Source organism: Peromyscus californicus, unplaced genomic scaffold, assembly GCF_007827085.1.
Source record: "Peromyscus californicus insignis strain IS unplaced genomic scaffold, ASM782708v3 Scaffold_7__1_contigs__length_154581171, whole genome shotgun sequence".
Classification (NCBI taxonomy): domain Eukaryota; kingdom Metazoa; phylum Chordata; class Mammalia; order Rodentia; family Cricetidae; genus Peromyscus; species Peromyscus californicus.
In genome coordinates, this window is record NW_026294595.1 from 50,551,784 (window position 1) to 50,570,428 (window position 18,645).

Here is an 18,645-nt window from a genome sequence, read left to right on the forward strand (position 1 = left end):
GCTTTCTTATAGCATCCCGGATCACCAGCCCAAGATGGCACTGCCCACAGTGATCTAGGCCCTCCCACATCAGTCATCAATTAAGAAAATGCTCCACAGGCTTGCCAAGAGGCCAATCGGATGGGGGCGTTTGCTCAACTGAGATTCTTCTTCCAAATTTATTCTACTGTGTGTCAAGTTGGCATTAAACCATAAAGCACAACTGACCTGCTGTCAGCTTGACACACCAACACATCACTATTCAATTAGAACCTTTCCTTCTTTGTTGTCCCCAAGACGTCATATTAATACCAATATCCCAGTATAAAGTAGATTCCAAACTTTAAAAGTCTTAGTCTTTAAAAGTCCAAACACGTCAATCCATTAAAAGTCCAAGGTCTCTTTCAATAGTCAAAGCCTCACTAAAATTCTAAGTTTCTCTAACACTTCAAAATCACTTAACTATTGGCTACTGTAAAATAATAAAAAAAAAAGTGTTACATTCTTTCCTATTCCAAGAGGGCATAGTCACCTTAAAATTAAAGCAAAACCAGAGAGCAACAGTTCCGTGTCAGACTTCCGGGACTCATCGTCTTCTAGGCTTCCCAGGGCTTTGCTACAGCACACATGGCATCTCATAGACTCAGGCTGGCTCCACTCCACACCTGCGACTGTTCTTGGTGGTCCTCCCATGGTACTGGCATCTCAAAACTTCGGGGATCTCCGGCTGCCCCTCGGCTGCAGCTTCACCAGTGGCCTCACTTGGTTCCCGTAGGGGACTGTGACTCTGGCACATGGTGCCAAGCTTCAAACTCTAACCATAACCTCTTCAATCCTAGAGCTTCTACCTCAACTGCAGCTGCATAGTCACCAAAAGTTTCACCTGCCCTCTCAGGGGGCCACACCTCAACTGCTCTCCATGACCCCTTCATGCCTTCAAAACCAGTAACACTTGGGAGACTCTTGCACATGACCAAGTTTGGCTACCAGCACAAGATACAGCCTGAGCCCTTTCTGGAACACAGCTTCTGTGTGATGACCCTGAGGAAACACGTCCCAGAAGATTTTTTTTTTTTCCTCAATGATTCTGTTCTCTTTTTCAATCACAGCCAGCCCATCAGCAGGGGCAGCCCAGTGGTGAGACTGTGGAGTTGCTGTCAGGAAGCAGAAAGCAGACAGGAAGTGGGGCTGGGCTGTAAAGCCTCAGGCCTTCCCACCCCCCAGTGACCAACGTCCTCCAGTGAGGCTCTGTCTCCTAAATGTTCCACACCCTTCCAAAACAGCTGAGAATCAAGTGTTCAAACATACAATCCTATGCAGGACATTTCATATTCAAACCAGAATATTCTACCCCTGCCTGCCATAGCTAATAACCATCTCATAGTGAAAAATGTATTTATTCTGGCTTCAACAGTTCCCATTGTCTTTAATAGTCCCAACACTGTTAAGAATCTAAAGTCTTTTCTGAGACTCAAGGCAACCTCTTAATTACTAGACCCTATAAAATTTTTTTTAAAGTGATAGTCTTTTAATACACAATGGCACCGAGTAATCATGCCCATTCTAAAAGGGAAGAATACAGTGTGAAGGTACACAAGAAAATTGGACCAAAGCAAGACTGAAAACCAGCAGGGCAAACGCCAAACTCTATAGCTCCATACCTAGCACCAGGGACTCCTGATAGAGCCACCCAGTCTCCAACAAGCCCCCATCTCCAGCGCTGGTGCCTTTGGTACCCTCGCCTTTCTCCTGGCCGGGTCCAGTCTGTACCTATGCTTTCTTCTACAGACACCTCATAGTCCGCCGTCTCCAACATCCTGGAGTTCAGCTCTACACAATGGCCTCTCAGAGCTTCTTCGCAGGGGACACTGACCCTGCCACACACTGTTGGACTTAATAGCTTTATGGAACCTTGATGCAAGACCCTACATCCCCTCACTCTCGCACTTAGCGCTCCTGCACAAAGAGCGCCATGTGGATAATGCTGGCAGGTTCTGCCGTCAGCTCCAGGTGAAGTCTGGGCCACTCTGTTACAGCTCCAGAGTAGTGTCCTCTGTGCCTGTTCAAGGCACATCCCAGGGAAACACTTCTGCAGGCAGGCTTAGCTTTTCTTCAATAGGCTAAGAATCCCTCCAGCAAATGTAGCTGCTTTCACACTCACCTTGTCTGCAACCTAAAAACTCGTTCCTTTCTTCCCCAAACTGATGGTTTCTCTGTCTTTCTGTTTTACTTGCTGGTTTTTCTCACAGCAGACCCAGATAAGAGCACTAAGCAGTAACCATGACACAGCCCAAATGCCAACCTATTTTGCGATTCCCTTTTCCAAACAAAGAGGTCCATCATTTTTTAAATTCAGCCCCCCTCAAGTTTTCCAGACAGTGGCAGAATGTAGCCAGATTCTTTGACAGAATGTGACATGAACGGCTTCTATCCCAGTTCCCAACAGAGTTCTTATGCCTTCTGAAACCTCAGAGTTGGGGTACCACCTTCCTTGTTTCTCTAAGCATCCTGGCCTTCCAGGCCCCAACCAAAATAAACTGTTAAGCTAAGCTTATAGAATTCTCAGGCCTTCTTCCACATTCTTTTTGCAAATCAGGCCCAAAGGCCTGCAAACCATGTGGTCAGGTTTATCAAAACAATGTCCCCACTCCTGGTACTGATTTTCTGTTTTAGTTACTTCTTTTGCTGCTGTGGCCAAATACATGATAAGAGGCAACTGAAAGGGGAAAGGGTTTATTTTGGCCTACAGTTTGAGAGGGTTAAATCCACTGAAGAGGGGGACATGGCAGCCAGAAGCTAAAGTCACACTGCCTCTACCGCCAGGAAGCAGAAAGCAGGCAGGAGGAGGGCCGGGCTAGAAAACCTCAAAGCCTGTTACACCTCACTTCCTCCAGTAGTGCCCCACCTTCTGAAGCTTTTACAACCTTCCCAACAGTGCCACTAGCTGGGGACAAGGATCAGACAAATGGGTCAATAGGGATACTTTGTATTTAAACCACAACAATGACCCATAAACTTAGGAGTGAAAAGAAATGTTTTGTGTGGCAAGAAGTAGGGAAAATGTCTAATAATTTCTAACATGGAAGCTTGGTTACTTGATGCTGTCTTATTTGTGGGGCTGGGGAATTGAATCCCAGGCTTTTGCCCATGCTCGGCAAGCCCTCTACGGTACTGAGCTACATCCCTAGACCAGGCTGACTGCCATGTGACTGTTTCCTGAGGACTGTTGGTCTTACAGATCTCACCCATCAAAGTAACATTCATATGTAAATGTCGCCCTTTTTGTGTCAGAACATTGTTAACTTGACTCAGGTACACCTTCAAGTAGATTTCCCCATGAAATACTTAAACAGAATAAACAGCTCTTGGCCGCAAGAATTATGTAACGGTATTATGAGAATTTTTAAAGAAATGATTGCAAGTAATTGCAGTTCCATCTACAGAACCAGTTTTCATAATTGAGACCATTAGAACCAAAATGTTAGCATGACAAAAGGATCCGAGTCCCCACTGGTTAGCCTCCTATATGGAAACAGTAGTTAATAGAACAAAATCTGAGTACTGCCAGAAATTACGCTGTTCCTTGGGATTCTGACAAGAAGCAATGTGATTGTATTGCAACATAGTTTCTGCAAGGTAACTAAAAAGAGAACAGCAATCTCTCTAGGGTGCTGGTGTTTCTCTTGTGGTTCTGAAGATGACTACACCTTTATCATTTCCACTGTACTGAAAACTGTCGTTCTGACATTTAGGTTAGCTATGTATTTGTTCTGTGACTAAGTTTTCTCGTGGGTAACATGCGGTTGCTGGATAATCATCCAATCTCTTCTATCCTCGCGAGCATGTATGTGTTTCACATTTCTTTTTCTTGATTTTGCTTTGATCACCAATCATTTATTTCTAGTGTATTATGTGCCAAGCAGTTTACTCATCATGGGAGATACAATAGTCAACCATGAGGATGGCCTCCGCACTCACATTAATAACAATAAAAATGGCAGCAAGTGCACTATTGAAAATATCTGATATCATGCTTTATTTTAACCTAGAGGTTCCAAACATCTCACAGGCAACATCTCACAAGCAGTTGTATACTTAAGCTTCACCAGAAGGCTGTTAACTGGTTAGGACAAATTCTTTTAATTTTTATTGTCTGTAATAAAAAAAAATTGCGTGTATCTGTATATGGGAGTGGTGGTGGAATGTGTGCCCATGTGAATACAGACACCTGTGGAGACAGAAGGGGTCTTTGAATCTCCTGGAGCTGGAGGTTTAGGGAGTTGTGAGATTTTGGGTTTTTTTTTTTTTTTTTTTGGTTTTTTTTTTTTTTTGGTTTTTCGAGACAGGGTTTCTCTGTGTAGCTTTGCGCCTTTCCTGGAACTCACTTGGTAGTCCAGGCTGGCCTCGAACTCACAGAGATCCGCCTGGCTCTGCCTCCCGAGTGCTGGGATTAAAGGCGTGCGCCACCACTGCCCGGCAATTTTGTTTTGTTTTGGTTTTTGTTTTTCCAGACAGGGTTTCTCTGTGCAACAGTCTGACTGCTGGAATTCACTTTGTAAAACAGGCTGGCCTCGAACTCACTGAGATCCGACTGCCTCTGCTTCCCAAGAGCTGGGGTTAAAGGCGTGTGCCACCACCACCTGCCAGTTGTGAGATCTTTGATATGAATGCTGGAAACCAAATGCCAGTCTTCTGGAAGAATATTAAGAGCTCTTAACCATTGAGCCATCTCTCCATCCCCAGTCATCAGTAATCTACACTTGAAGAAATTCAAATGTTAAAATATCAAATGAATGTCAAGCTGTGGTGGCACGTCTTTAATCCCAGCACTCAGGAGGCAGAGGCAGCAGAATCTCTGAGTTCGAAGTCAGCCTGTGCTACAGAGCAAGTTCCAGGCTGGCAACCCTGTCTCAAAGATAGATAGATAGATAGATAGATAGATAGATAGATAGATAGATAGATAGATAGATAGATAGATAAGTAAATAAATAAACTTTGGGACTGCAGACATAGCTCAGCAGTAAAAGTATTGGCTGTTCTTCAGAGGACCAGGGTTCAATTCCTAGCACCCACATGGTAGTTCACAACTGTCTGTAACTCAAGTTCCAGTGGATCTGATACCCTCATACAGACACGCAGACAAAACACTAATGCACATATTTTTTTAAATCAAATGAACTGGTGTTAAGGATACATAGAATTTATGTTATCCTTTGAAAGATAGATTTTTTTTAAATTCACATTGGTGTTTTGTCTGCATGTATGTCTCTGTGAGGATATCAGATCCCCTGGAACTGGAATTACAGATAGTTGTGAGTTGCCTTGTGAGTGCTGGGAATTGAACTCAGATCCTTTGGAAGAGCAGCCAGTGCTCTTAACTGCTGAGCCATCTCTCCAGCCCCATTTTTTTTTTTATATACTGAGGTTTAAACTCAGGGCTCCTACATACTAGGTAAGCATAGTAACTGAGCTATAATCTCTGCTCTAGAAGACAGAAATGTTGATTCTGACTATTGAAGATATGTATGCATGTATATGTGGATGGATAGATAAGGGAGATTATGTATGCATGTACATGTGGATGGATAGATAAGGGAGATAATGTATGCATGTATATGTGGATGGATAGATAAGGGAGATTATGTATGCATGTACATGTGGATGGATAGAGAAGAGAGATTATGTATGCATGTATATGTGGATGGATAGATAAGGGAGATTATGTATGCATGTACATGTGGATGGATAGAGAAGAGAGATTATGTATGCATGTATATGTGGATGGATAGATAAGGGAGATTATGTATGCATGTACATGTGGATGGATAGAGAAGAGAGATTATGTATGCATGTATATGTGGATGGATAGATAAGGGAGATTATGTATGCATGTACATGTGGATGGATAGAGAAGAGAGATTATGTATGCATGTATATGTGGATGGATAGATAAGGGAGATTATGTATGCATGTATATGTGGATGGATAGAGAAGAGAGATTATGTATGCATGTATATGTGGATGGATAGATAAGGGAGATTATGTATGCATGTATATGTGGATGGATAGAGAAGAGAGATTATGTATGCATGTATATGTGGATGGATAGATAAGGGAGATTATGTATGCATGTATATGTGGATGGATAGAGAAGAGAGATTATGTAGGCATGTATATGTGGATGGATAGATAAGAGAGACTATGTATGCATGTATATGTGGATAGATAAGAGAGATTATGTATGCATGTACATGTAGATAGACAACAAAAATTTGGGGCATGCTTCTTTCATGTTCCCCTTTTCTTTGCACAAGTAATGTAACACAAATCCTGAAGATTAGTTTATTTCACTCCTTATATTCAATCTAAACCTTTTTCAATTAAAGACCCTAATCTTGAACCACCAAAGTGCCAAACATACTCTAAATATATCTTACCACATAGTTTGTTTTGTTTTTCGATCACTCATCCTTTTCCAAAGGAAAATTTATTTTGTGTTAAGGAATGCTCCCAGCTCCTCAGGGTTCGTTTGTACTACAATAGCAGAGTGCCTAAGCTTGGGTGATTTATAAAGAAGACAGTTTTCTTACAGTTGGATAGGCTGGGAAGCCCAAGACAAAGGCAGCAGCAGCTTGATGTCTGCTGAGGACATAGTCACTGCTTCGCAGATGATGCCGTGAAGGCTATGACCACCAGGGGGGTGCTCCTTCTCAGGCATCAGAAAAGCAGAAGCTACCACTCGGCAAGATCTTTTCATAACCTTAATCCATTGGCCAGGGTTAAACCTGTAATAGCTAAACACCCCAGGACCCACCTGCCAATCCTGTTGCACTGGGGACTGAGCTTCTCACGTGAGAATTTAGAGGAGACCCAAACTCTGTAGTCAAAGCACTCTGTTACAGAGTTCTTAACTAGAGACATGGTGAAGAAGAAGGAAGCTTTCCTGCAACCTAATGCAGCTAGAGAGGTAAAGTCTAGAATGTGAGAGATTAGATCATGTTTTGAATTAAGCTTCTGGAGATGCCCTTAAGTGGGAAGAACACGTTTCCCTTTGCTGACTGGAAAGTAGAACCGGTAGCTGGAACTTCAGCATTTTGACCTATGAACTTGCACACTATGTACAAGTGGGTAAGGTGTCCATGAAAGAAACACTTGGATCCTTGATGAGCATGGAGGTGTCCAGTCAGTTGTGAAGTAAGCCTCTGTCCTCCAAACTTCAAACCCAAACAATTTTAGCACATATAGCCTAATTCACCATAACGGACACATACTTCCGCAGAGTCCTTCCATTGCGGTGGCTCTAGGCATGGAAACGTGGGTTAGCTCTGAGCTAATGCTCTTCACCTAATACACCATTAACTGAGGCACAGCCCATAAAATCTACTATTTTAATATGATACATGTTCACCTCCCCGAACTTTCCCTGGGAACTGTCCTTGCTGTGTAATCCATGTCTTTTTCTGCCATCTCAATTGATAGGCTGTCCAAGTAGACCAATTGCTTACCTCTTAAGAGAAACATTTTGTGGCTGGCCGGCTGAAAATGATTTGGAGAAGACTTCAAGAAGCCTGAGCTACTGAGAGTAGTGCAGAAACTGGATACTAGAGCAAGCTGTGTGGTGAACTGCCTGAGATCTCTAAACACTCATGGCTGACTTCAGCTAGCTCTGGGTGAATGTACTGAGCTGTCACAGTGGATGCATCCTTAGCCAGAGATCCAAGTACAGGTACAGACGTTCAGGTGCTGTCAACGGTTCCAAACTGAAGAGATTTCTCAAGTAATTTCACAGCCACCAAACCAGCCCCTGACGACACAGTGAAGTAGGACCAGGGTGTTAAAGAACTTAAACATGGGATTTTCATTTGTTAAACAAGCATCATGACATCTTCTCAATATCTACGGTAACGAAGAAAAGGATTAAGGCTTCTTTTAAAGATGCAAGCCAGTTTCCAATATTCCAAACATTTAAGCTAGGTATAGGAGGGATGCTCATTTTAAAATGTGCAATGAAGACCTGGATCTATTTTTTTTTTCTCTTCACAGATCTGCATGTCACCCTTATGGTGTGGTGACACTAAACTCTGCACCATTCCGGAGACGCTGCTGAAGTGACAAAATACTATTTTTTGCTATTAAAAAAAATCTATTGAATGCCGGGTGGTGGTGGTGCACGCCTTTAGTCCCAGCACTCGGGAGGCAGAGGCAGGCTGATCTCTGTGAGTTTGAGGCCAGCCTGGGCTACAGAGTGAGTTCCAGGAAAGGCACAAAGCTACACAGAGAAATCCTGCTTCGAAAAAACAAAACAAAAAGTTCTACTGGAATCATCTATCAAGTCTACCTTCTTTTTCAGTGCCAAGGATTGAGCTTTGCATGTGTTGGCAGTGTTCTACCGTTGAGCTACATCCCCAGCAACACATTTTACCTTAATGAGATGCAAGAGCTAGTATCCTCAATGGCAATGTTACCGTCCAGAGAAGGATGCTCTGGAATCCCAGGCTTGCTGCTGTTCACCTGACCATAGATGTTTAGAAAATTGTTACGTTACTGTAGTGCATGTGTGAGAGCATAACATTAACTGAAATACTGCAAATCAAGGGGCTGGTAGATGGTTCAGTGGTTAAGGTCACTAGCTATTCTTCCAGAGAACCTGGGTTTGATGCCCAATATCCACATGGTGGCTCACAACTGTCTGTAACTCCAATTCCAGGGGATCTGATATCTTCTTCTGACCTCCTCAGGTACCAGGCATGCATGTGGTACACAGACATACATGCAGACAAAACACTCATATACATAAAATAAATAAATGTAAATAAATATATAAAATAAATTCAAAAGAATACTGTAAGTCTTATACTTCTAAGAAATTAATGGAAAATAATTCCTAGTAAAGAAAGCATAAAGAAGAGGTAAAATCTTACTTTATACTTTACACATTAAAAGAAGACTTTGCAAGTACCAGAAACAGTAAAACACAATTCAGATGTCAATTTTCCCTTTAAATGCATATACATGAACCATTGCAGACTGTATCTTCTAAAAGTGGCTGAAACAGTATGGCATGTCCCAGTGTTCTTCTCCTCACAGTTCGACCTTAACGGGAAGATGGAGTTTACGTCTTTCCCCCCAACCCTGGGAGAACATTTGTGACTGCATCAGGCGGCAGAATTCAGGGGAATAAACACTATTATGCAAAGTCTGAGACTAGATGACAAAGATGTCAGGGGTGTCATCTTGGTCGCTTGGGACGCTCACTGACTGTGGGAGCTCCCTTGGATACCCCAAGGAAGCCCAAATTAGCCCACAAGCTGGAAGGTGCCTCAACTAACGGCCACTGTCATCTGCAGGATAGGTGTGAAGACGTGTTCGGTGATTCCAGCCCCAGGTGCGTCCTTACGAACACACCTGGCCTTTGTCTCTTCCCCTGAGGCTTCTGTGTCTCAGAGCAAAGAGAAGTCATCCCATTGTCTCCTATCCGAATTCTTAACTCACAAAATCTGCCAGCATAATAAAATCATTGTTTTATGCTGCTGAGTTTCAGGGCGGTTTGTTAGTGTGCAACAGTAGCTGGAATATAAAGGTGACAAGTTGTATTAGTCACATTTTCAATAGCCATGACATCCCAAGATAGAACCCATTCTGGTTGGCTCTCTGGTGCGGTGATACACATTCTGGCCAAAAGTCACTTGGTGGGGGGAAGGGTTTATTTGGCTACTATTTCCAGGTCATGGTTCATCATTGAGGGGAGGCAGCACAGGAATTCAAGTAAGAACTTGAAGCAGAAACCATGGAGCTAATGTTGCTTGCTGGCTGCCTCCCAGGCTCACACTTGACTAGCTTTCTTATGCAGCTCAGGCTCACCTGCCGAGGGACAAGGCCACCCACAGTGGGCTGAGTCCTGCTGCATCAATTAATAATCAAGATGATCCCCTACAGACCAATCTGAGGTAAGTCATTCCTCAGTCCAGGCTTTTCTCTCAGGCTGTGTCAAGTAGACAATCAAGGCTAACTAGGAGAAACTATGTGATGGTTGCTCTTGTCACCTTGACAGAATCTCGCATCACCCAAGAGACAAAACTAGGATCACCAGGCATGTCTGTGAGGTATTATCTGGGTTACATTATGTGAGATCTGAGGACCCACCTTGAACATGGGCAGCACCATTCCGTGGACTGAGATCCTAGACTTAATAAAAGGGAGAAAATGAGCTGGGCATTAACACTCACTGTTCTCTGCTTCCTGGCTGCTGATGCGATGTGACCAGCTGCCTCGGTTCCTGTTGCCACGACTTCCTCATCGTGCTGAACTCTACCCTGAACTGTGCGCTAAAATAATCTCTGTCTCCCTTAAGTTGTGTTTGGTCAGGGTATTTTGTCACAGCAACGAGATGAGTAATTAATGGAAACCATGAAATTGACATATTCAAAAGCATCTCCCAATGGTGAAATGAGAAAAACGGGCCTCGGGTTGCAGCTCAGTGATATAGTGCTCGCCTGCCATGGATGAGACCTATCGTTTGGCCCTATCACTAAAAGGAGTGAGACATAAAAAAATTGCCATTCACAGGCCGTGTGTCTTTTTATTGGGGTTTAGACTTTTGTCTTCCAGAATTTGTTTCCCTGAAAGTCCGGTCCTCACTGGAGTAAGTGCTGTTTTGTTTTTTCGCTTAAACTTTGAAGGTTTGGGAGGAGGATCTTGCCTGAATCCCAGTGTAGCTGAGCTTTCTGTTGGGATCCGCATCACTAGGTCGAACTTTGCTGCTCTCAAACCAACCCACTTTGTGAAACGGAACCCTCTGAGGCAGGAGAGAAGCAAATGTTGCCAAGTGTTAAAAGCTCATGACTCTGGTGGAGAAGAAAACCAAGGTGCTCCTCGGGATGACTCTTACAGCTCCCCTGAACACTGAAATTCCTAAAAACTCAAAAAGTTGCTGGCTGTGGCGGTACAAATCTTTAATCCCAACACTCAGGAGCCAGAGGCAGGCGGATCCCTGTGAGTTCCGGGTCAGCCTGGTGTGCAGAGGGAGTTCCAGACCAGCCAGGGTTACACAGTGAAACTCTGTCTCAAAAACAAATAAAAAGGAGCAGGGAAGAAAGGAGGGAAGGTAGCAAGGAAGGAGGGGAGGAAGGAAGAAAAAATAAACAGGGGCCTGGAGAGATAGCTCAGCAGTTAAGAGCACCGGATGCTGTTCCAGAGAAGAGTAGTTCCCAGTGATACAGTGATGCAGTTCAGTGATACAGTGCTTGCCTGCCATGGCTGCATGGGACAGCTCACAACTGTAACTCCAGTTCCAGGGGGCCTGACACCCTCATACAGACATATGTGCAGGCAAAACACCAATGTACATAAATAAATTTTTTAAAGAAAAAAAGAAGCTGGGCAGTGGTGGCTTCTTTTTTTCTTTAAAAATTTATTTATCAGCGGCGCACGCCTTTAATCCCAGCACTCGGGAGGCAGAGGCAGGCAGATCTCTGTGAGTTCGAGGCCAGCCTGGTCTACAAAACCAAATATAAGAGACAAGGACTGGAAATTATAATCGAATCTGCCACACATTTCTCCAGTTCTGGTCATGAAGCATACATGTTTGATGGTGTTGATACTGAAACATTTCAGAATAATATTTCATTCTAATTTCCTCGGCTGTTCTCACAAACCAGTCAATATTATTTTGGCTTTCATTATGCTTCCCGTAGTGGGTGTTTCTTTTTTATCTTCTCAATATCCAAGTCTCTCTCTTTCTTCCTTTCTTTTTTTTTGTTTTTGCTTTTGTTTTTGCTTTTGATTTTTCCAGATAGGTTTCTCTGTGTAGCCCTGGCTGTACTGGATCTCGCTCTGTAGACCAGGCTGGCCTTGAACTCACAGAGATCCACTTGCCTCTGCCTCCCGAGTGCTGGGATTAAAGGCGTGTGCCACCACTGCCCAGCTCCACTTCTCTTTCTTAAGAGTTTCCTCTGGAGACTCATCCTTCTCCAGTTTGGGATCTAGAGTCCAATGTGATCCACTCCATGACTGCCCAGGTGGAAATATAACACAGATAAAGGCGGCATTGTGTGTAGCTGCTCAACAAAGGGGCAGAAGGCTCTTGCAGTTCTTGCAGGAGTTAAGGAAAAGTCATCGCTAGTTGATATCTGTGATCCCAGCAGCTTCGAAGCAGAGGCACACAGATTTCTGTGAATTTGAATCCAACCCGGACTACATGAGGAGTTCTAGGGCTGGAGAGATGGATGGTTCAGCAATTAAGAGCATTTGCTGCTCTTTCGAGGACCCAAATTCAACTCCCAGCACCTACATGGTGGATCACAACTGTTGTGACTCCAGTTCCAGGGGATCTGACACCTCTCCTACAGTGCCAGTCATACATGAGGTATACATACGCTCAGATAGGCAAATGCTTCGACACATACAACTGAAAATAAAATTTAAAAAAGAAAAAGTAAAAGAAGTCTCAGGTCAGCCAGAGGTACATAGTAAGACCCTGTCTCAAAAAACAAATAATTGAAGGAAAAAGTCATAGTTAATATTGTAGATTGATTATGGTTTTTTTCCTTAGAAGAGAATATGCATGTATGTATGTGTGTGTATATATATACATATATATGTGTGTGTGTGTATATATATATATATATATATACACATACATGTATATAACAATATATATTGTTCAGGGTGAGTTTATTACAAAAAATTTAAATTTTCTGCAAAAATTGTCAACATTCTTATTCCCTTCCCCCCTTCTCCCTCCCCTCCCTTTCTCCATCTCTTAGTTCTTTAGTTCTCCCTCTGGCTTAAAATATGATTCCTCAAATCAAAATATTATATAGAGATAGGTAATCTAAAATAAAGTCTTGAACAGTGGAATCTTTTTTCTTTCAGACTTTGTTCAGCCAAGATATTGCAATGGATGACTTCCCTATTTTTTTCTCTTTCTACTGCAAAAATAACTGAATAAGCAGTCCCCTGGAGACCCATAAAGGGGCACTGTACCCAGAGGCACAGGCCACTGAACACTTTTTATTCTGATTTATTATTTGTGTGTAGCACAACTCCAGGCCTTGAAACTTTACCTTCTTTTTACTCCAGGAAAAGGACTGATATGCTCATAATTTTATCAAATCAATCTGTGTTTTTAAAGAGTGGAACCCAGAGCCACCTTCATGGGGTTCATGAGGTTGGGGGTGGGAGCATCTCGTTCAAATGCAAGTGGATATTTCAGTTTAGTGGCTGTGAGAAGACCGAACGGTCACTTGCTTTCCATCTTGATTCTTCTCTACTGTGCTTGAAATGCTGACACCTGATTCAGCAAAAGTACAAACTAAATGTAAAATGAACCACACCTTCTTCCTGTGGAATGTTGCTTTAACTAGGCAAAGATGCTGAAGCCCACACCCAGGGCCAGCCAGGCAGGCAGCTTCCAGCCAGACACAGACACAGACAGAGAGGAGGACATACAGAGTGAGAGAAAGGTCAAAAGCCCCAAGGCAAAATGTAGATGAAGAGAAACAGGTTCAATTAAGTTATAAGGGCTAGTGGGACAAGCACAAGCTAAGGCCGACATTCATAACTAATGTTCAGTCTCCACGTCTGTATCTGGGAGCTGATTGGTGGCCCAGAAGAAGGCCCTGCTAGGCTCTCTCTGTTCACCGTCAGCATTGCCCTCTCAGGGAATGCCTCACCCACCAGGGATTTCCGGTTGCTTCCCCAGCAGACTCTCGCCTCTCCAACTCACTTTCTTCCCCTTGTTAAGCCCCTGGAGGCTGATCTAATGCTCTTGAACCATCCCTCCTCTTTTTTTTTTTCCTTTTCGTCCTCTTTTTAGGAACCGAAGCCTTAAGACTTGTTTTAGTGCTTCTTCTCACCCAGCATCTCCACCGGCAGGCAGGTGGAGGCCCTTGCGTGTCTAGTGATCGCTGCTGAATCCCACCCTTACTGGTATTTGCTCCTTGGAGGTGAGAAAAATAAATGTTTTATCAAGCTCAAATTGGCCTTATCAAACAAAACATCTGCTAGATCAGTGGATGGCTGGCGACAGCAGGAGACAGCAGCGCTGGCCTCCCCGACAGAAGTCACCGCAGTTAATGGAAGCTATTATGGGAAAATTCTGTCAAGAAGTTTCCCTTTTCTTTTTTTCTCCTCTAGACAGCTAAAAAATTTTTAAAGAAAAAAAAATGTATTCAGTTGCTAGGGTAACGTGTGGTTTCAAAACTACGGCAACAAAAGCCAGATATCACATATCAAACTACCAAATTGTTAATTTGACTGGTATTTTAAAATAACTACTTGAAAGAGATATTTTCTCCTTACCCTGCCTTGTGGAGCGATGGAAAGGAGAGGTTGTGGAGCGAATGAAGAAGAGGAAGAAAAAGAAATTTGGTTTCTTTGAGAAATCTTTTTATCTCACTAAATATTTGTTGGACATAAAAATCTGCTCATGTTACAGATACAAGGGCATGCAGGGGTTACCTCATCATGCAGAGTTACTGTTCTCAATGTTCCTCCCAGTTTCAAACCCAGACTGGGTTTGAAGTGAATGGTGTTCTGTGGTTATTTGGTAAATCTGGTTGCTTAGGTGAGTCATGCATCCTCTGAAACCCTTAGGGGTGACGAGGGTTTCCTGCGTCTTGCTTTTCATCATTTGACTTAAAGGGGCTATAATAAAGCCAATAGAGCAGAGACACTCTAGTTAGAAGTAGCTAAAACCACATTCTTTCTCTAGTCACTTCTAAATGCTTCTAACCTCTCTGAACCTTGATTTCTTCATTCTAAAAATGAGTATCAGGACCAATGACTCATGTCAACAAATAAACCACAAGGAAACAAAGGAGTGACTCAGTGTTAGAAGAGGGGGCGGAAGGAAGAGAGGATGGAGATATGAGATGTATCAAGAGTGACTTGATAGGCAATTAGAGCCAGGTGTGGTGGTATACTCCTTTAATCCCAGCACTTGGAAAGCAGAGGCAGGCAGAGCTTGGTTCACTGGAGGCCAGCCTGGTCTACGTAGAGAGTTCAAAGACAGTCAGAGCTACATAGAGAGACCCTTTCTCAAACAAACAAAAAAGAAACCCCCAAACAAAGAGGCAATTAGCTAACTAAATATTATGTAAGAATATCTTGATTAGCTGGGCAGTGATTGAGCACACTTTTAATCCCAGCACTTGGGAGACAGATGCAGGTGAATCTCTGTGAGTTCAATGTCAGCCTGGTCTACAAAGCAAATTCCAAGACAGCCAGAGGGCTGTTACACAGAGAAACCCTGTTTCAAAAAAACAAACAAAAATTGTTTTTGATCTAACAAAAAAATTATTAAAAAATCATTCATAAGACTCTAGGGTATACTTGAACATTGATTAGATATTTGATACTATAAGGAATGATTTCAAATGTGTTTAAATATGATCATAACATGATATTGTAAATTTTAAAATATCTTTTCACATATATAATATATATATATATATATCATTAATATGGTGTCTGAGATTTGATTTAAAATTTAGCAAGAGGAGATGGAAATAGCAGAAAAAAAAATTTGGCCTGGAGGTGACAATGATTGACACTGGATGATGGATGACTTTTTCTCTACTTTTCAATATGCATTTGACACTTTATATAGTCATGTTTTAAAGAGAGAGAGCGAGCTGGAGAGATGGCTCGGTGGTTAAGGTCAGCACATAGGCTCTTCCAGAAGAACCATGTTCTATTCCCAGCACCCACATCAGGTGGCTCAAAACCTCATATAACTCCAGCTCCAGGGCATCTGATACCTCTGGTCTCTGTGGGCACCTGCACCCTAACACTAACACACACAATTGAAAATAATAAAATCTTTAAAATGAGAAAGATCAGTAATATTCAATGTTAAGATTATTATGTGAAATAAGTGAGATGCTGAGTGCAAAGCTCATGCCAGAATGCCCGGGATATAATAATTGCTCAATAAATGTTAGCTGTTGTTCTTAGGAACAAGACCTCCATTTTCTATGTGCAAAAAATTTGGAAGCTAGGGATAGACATGGTAGCAGACACATGTAACTCCAAAAAGACTGCAAGTTAGAGGTTAGCCTGGGCTAAATCAGTATGTTCAAGCCCAGTGTGAGATACATGGTGAGACCTTACCTCAAAAACAAACAAACAAACAAACAAAAAACAAAAAACAAAAAAAGAAAAAGAAAAGGGCTGGAAAGATGGCTCAATGGTTAAGTGAGCACTTACTGCCCTTGCAGAGGACCTGGGTTCAGTTCCCAGCATCCACAATGGGTGGTTCATCACCACCTGTAACTCCAGCACGAAAGGCCTTTGGCCTCCTCGGGACCCTGTACATGCCTCTCTACAGACATATACAAAATAAAAATAAATAAATAAAAACAATCTTAAAAAACTAAAACAAGTCAGGCATGGTGGCACACACACCCCTTTAGTCCCAGCACTCTGGGAGGCAGAGGCAGATGGATCTCAGAGGCAGAGTTAGAGGTCACCTTGATCTACACAGAGAATTCCAAGACAGCAACAAAAGACTCTAAAACAAATCAAAACCCAAACCAAACAAAATCAACTAAACGGACAACAATAAATCATCCCTAGAATGATTATTGACTCCTCCAAACAGGTCTCCTGGCTGCTGGCGGACATGAGGCTCGCCTTCCTGGCCCCTCACTGTGAATCAGCTGTGGAGCGGCCCTGGGCCTGGTCTCAGTGTTTTAGCTATGAGCGGAATTTCCTAGGAAGGCAAGACCTTTTAATTCTCAGTAAGCACCGAGAAGAGCATGGCCAGGACTTTCTCTGCCTGGTTTTATTTAGCCTTTATAGCAATCCTTCAAATCTGAAATTCTTAGCTGCATTTTGGAGAACAGACACCTGGCAAATGTCTAGGCCTGGTCAAGATCAACACTTGAAGTGGTGAGCCTTAATGTATACTCATCCTGAGACTTCCAAGGGGCTTGTGCCCACCCAGAGGACCTGGCTGCCAGCCATCTTATCCTTTTTACCCTGTCCTAGCTGAAAACAACCACAACTCAGAAAAGGGTAAGTTAATATTTGCAGTCCGAAGAGTCTAAACCCATATCCAGCTGCCCTGTGAGAGGCAGTGCTGGTATGTGTCAGTGTGGTAAAAGATCTGCATGTATGATAAGGGGGGGGGGGTGTCACAGGCTTGAAAGGAGCTTGGGCCTGCAAAGGGGTGGTTCAGAATGGGATAACAGAAAGAAAGGCTGTCGGGATGGAACTGACATTTGTGTTTAATTTCTCCCTTGTTGCAAATGCTATTCAAGTCTTCAGGAAAGAGGAAAGCAAAGAGAAGTACCTTATATGAGAAGGAACTGGTTCCAAAGATGAAAAACTCCTAGCTGCCACTCCGTACTGTGGCCCCCAGTTCACACCTCAGCTATAATTTAATCCAGTGGTTGCACCGACACCCTAAACTTGCAAGTGGGGAGTTGACTTCAAAATTCTGTTTAAATAAAGCCAGCCTAGCCGGGCGGTGGTGGCGCACGCCTTTAATCCCAGCACTCGGGAGGCAGAGCCAGGCGGATCTCTGTGAGTTCGAGGCCAGCCTGGACTACCAAGTGAGTTCCAGGAAAGGCGCAAAGCTACACAGAGAAACCCTGTCTCGAAAAACAAAAAACAAAAAACAAAAAAAAAGCCAGCCTATCTCCTGTAAGATGGACCTCCGGTTAAACCTGGAGTTACTCCTGAAGCAGAGAAACAAATTCCCTGCAACCGAGTTGCCTGAGAAAGTGTTACTCCCTAGGACTTGAGCATCAGCCTCTAGAGTCCCATTCCACAGCCTCCTGGAATATTCCCAGCTAACCCTTCCTCTGCCGGGCTCAGAGCAGCAGACCCCACCCCACCCCCACCCCGCCGTCCAAGGCCACTCCCAGAGCCCAGAGGCTGGAAGAAGCCCACACCAGCCTTGGCTGAAGGAGACCGCCCATTCTTGAGGCGAATGCCTAGTCTTTTAGTATCTGGGTTTAGATCCTCTTAATTAGACAACAATAGCTACTCTTTAAGAAGCACCAGTACCCGCGCTCTCCGCGCCCAAGAAGCACAACACACTCTCTCGCTCCAAGCCCAAGGCAAGGAACTGGGCACAGCAGAACAAGAAGCCCACCGCGCGTCCGCGCGTGGAGAGCGTGGGACAACCCTCCTCCAAACCCCCTCCCTCTCCCACGAGGACCCGCCGAGTGGGGGAACCCTCTCCTCACTGCGGCAGATTTCGGGGGAGGGTTCCAGAAGCATTGCAGAGAGAACGCTGAGCGCTGGTTTCCGCAGCTTGGAAGTTTAGGATTGTCCCCAGATCCATCTCAAGCTGTGGGTCGAGGACAGGACGCGCGCGCGTGCGGTGTCACCGCCAGTGAAGTTCCTTGACTCGAAAGGAGCAGGCCCTCGACTCCTTAGAGGGTGGAGATTCCTCGGGTTCCCTCCTCCTGCTGCCCCCGGGTCGGAGAAAAGATGTGGAATTAGGATCGACTGAAAATTCTGCGTGCCCTGTAATTACGCACACCCTGAAATTTTCAGCGTTGACTTAAGTTACTTGGCGCTGCGAGGGCTTGGGTCCTGCATATTGATGAAACGCAACCTCTCTTTACCTAAACAATAAATGTAGAGATTAGCAACATTCACTTGATCACAATAACCGGGTTGACAATTAAGGGGCAATGCATCCCAGATGTA

General features: G+C 43.7%; 1 long non-coding RNA gene across 1 annotated transcript in view; it reads right to left on the reverse strand.

Annotated features, from left to right (window-relative positions):
• LOC128100779 (uncharacterized) overlaps nt 1-18,291 on the reverse strand; it is a 41,373-nt gene extending 23,082 nt beyond the window's left edge. Inside the window, exon 1 of the long non-coding RNA XR_008214932.1 lies at nt 18,177-18,291. This is a non-coding gene — a long non-coding RNA (uncharacterized LOC128100779). The remainder of the gene's footprint in view (nt 1-18,176) is intronic.
• Between the last annotated feature and the right edge of the window lie 354 nt (nt 18,292-18,645).